The sequence below is a fragment of the Babylonia areolata genome, chromosome 21, assembly GCF_041734735.1.
Source record: "Babylonia areolata isolate BAREFJ2019XMU chromosome 21, ASM4173473v1, whole genome shotgun sequence".
Taxonomy (NCBI): domain Eukaryota; kingdom Metazoa; phylum Mollusca; class Gastropoda; order Neogastropoda; family Buccinidae; genus Babylonia; species Babylonia areolata.
The window spans coordinates 7,260,942-7,263,441 of record NC_134896.1 but is presented as its reverse complement, the minus strand read 5'-3'; the positions used below and the strand labels follow the sequence as shown (position 1 = coordinate 7,263,441).

Here is a 2,500-nt window from a genome sequence, read left to right as displayed (position 1 = left end):
CAGAGAGGCAGAGGTAGAGACAGACAGACAGACAGAGAAACAGACAGACAGAGAGAGAAACAGACAGAGAAAGAACGTTCTGGCAGATAGGTGAGATGCAACCGAGCGTGAACTGAACAGTAAAATATATATTGGTCCGTGACATTACTGCCTGTGTACATGACCTACATGGAGAGAGAGACAGAGACAGACAGAAAGACCTAGACATGGAGAGAGGGGAAGGGGAGAGACAGACAGATAGGCAGACAGAGAGACAGACAGGGAGACAGACAGAGAGAGAGACAGACAGACCGAGACAGTGAGAGAGGTGGGGGGTGGGGGTGCGGGGGGTCACAGGGAGACAGGCAGAACAGGGAGTCAGAGAGAGAGAGAGAGAGAGAGAGAGAGAGACAGGCAGACAGACAGACAGAGAAAGAGACAGACAGACAGACAGACAGACACAGAGAGGGGGAGTCACAGAGAGAGACAGAGAGGCAGATGTAGAAACAGACAGACAGACAGAGAAACAGACAGAGAAAGAACGTTCTGGCAGATAGGTGAGATGCAGCCGAGCGTGAACTGAACAGTAAAATATATATTGGTCCGTGACATTGCTGCCTGTGTACATGACCTACATGGAGAGAGAGACAGAGACAGAGACAGACAGAAAGACCTAGACATTGAGAGAGGGGAAGGGGAGAGACAGAGAGACAGACAGATAGGCAGACAGAGAGACAGACAGGGAGACAGACAGAGAGAGAGACAGACAGACCGAGACAATGAGAGAGGTGGGAAGGGGGGGGGGAGGGGTCACAGGGAGACAGACAGACAGACAGAACAGGGAGTCAGAGAGAAAGAGAGAGAGAGAGAGAGAGAGAGAGAGAGAGAATGAATGAATGAATGAATGAATGAATCTTTATTTTCCAACGGTGAAGATATTAGTACTCTGGCCGACTTACACATCTGCCGTTGTTCTAAGAGACACACAAACATGTACGCATATAAATGTAGTTATACTTAATGCTTAATACATGTATAATGTACGAGTTTTAACACAGCGTCAAACTGAGAGACACAACATCGCTCACATCTGTACGGAACGGAAGCGAGTAACACACACACGCACACACACACACACTAGCACACACACACACACACACACACACACACACACACACACACCAAGGGAAAAACAACAACAAAACCCTAGCATGAATGCTACACGTGAATGATTCAAGTGAAATTAACACAGAAAAGTAATGATAAAATTTAAACACAGATGTAAGAGACAAAAAAGACAACAAATAAGGCGACGGGTAATAGGGATATGAACAGACAGACACATTATGTGAAAGACAAAGAGAGGGAGAGACAGAGGGGAGAGAGAGACAGAGACAGACAGACAGACAGAGAGAGATAGCGAGATGTAAAGATATGTCAGTGTGAGGGAAAAAAAAGAGTTGGGTGAGGATGGTTCACAATTTGTAATACATGTAAGTATACAGAATCGTAGACGTGACCAGACTAGGGTTTGATTTCGTTTGTTTGTGTCCACTGTAAAGAGAAAATCTCTGAAAATAATATTCTATGGCGTGACACGTTATCAACTGATTGACGCATTTCGACACAGTTTGTAAGGATTGTCATTGACAATAATTATTATACCAGATTTTCGGTCTGGCTTTCGGCACGCATGTACTGTCCAAGTTTCTCTTTGAATGTTGTGGTGGAAAAGGGTTCTTTGAGGTGTTTGGGGAGATTGTTCCAGCAGTGCGTGTCGGAATATGCCAAACTCGACTTATAAAGGTCTATTCTTGGCTTGGGTAGAGTAAGAGTCGCATTTCGGGAGTTAGGGTTGCGAGTTTCGTAGCAGACAATGGTTTGGTGAAGAGAGAGAGAGAGAGAGAGAGAGAGAGAGAGAGAGAGAGAGAGAGAGAGAGAGAGAGAGAGAGAGAGAGAGGCAGTCGACCGTGACTGAACAGTAAAATACGTATCTGTTTTACACACACACACACACACACACACACACACACACACACACACACACACACACACACACACACACACAGAATTTTACACACATACACACACACACACACACACACACACACACACACACACACACACGCACACACACACACATTATTTCTTTCTTTCTCTGTTTCTCGCTTTTTTTCTTTATTCTTCTTTCTTTCTTTCTTTTTGTGCCTATCTTTATTCTTCTTTCTTTCTTTCTTTCCTTCTTTTCTTTCTTTCTGTGCCTATCTGTCATTCCTTATTGATTTATTTCATGATTTTCTTCTACAGATAACCAGTACCAGAGATTCAAGTCGTCGATGAAGACGACATGACATCAGCTTGTGCAGACTTTGAAGACGTCCCATCATGGATCTGACGTAATTAACACGTTATTCAAGCCCAGAAGTGTGTAAGTCTACATGACCATCAGTCTTTCGAAATCTCTGTGAACTGGAAAGCTAAGAGGTAAACTGAAGTGTCACCGTTGGGGCGTTAAAAAAAA

The 2,500-nt window shown here is 44.2% G+C and overlaps 1 protein-coding gene across 1 annotated transcript in view; it reads left to right on the top strand.

Annotated features, from left to right (window-relative positions):
* The window catches only part of LOC143296253 (uncharacterized), a 140,919-nt gene that overhangs the window by 1,711 nt on the left and 136,708 nt on the right, over window positions 1–2,500 (top strand). The window contains exon 2 of the mRNA XM_076608090.1: window positions 2,287–2,500. This exon is cut by the window's right edge and continues 185 nt beyond it. The gene's annotated coding sequence lies outside the window, so the exon portion shown is untranslated. The remainder of the gene's footprint in view (window positions 1–2,286) is intronic.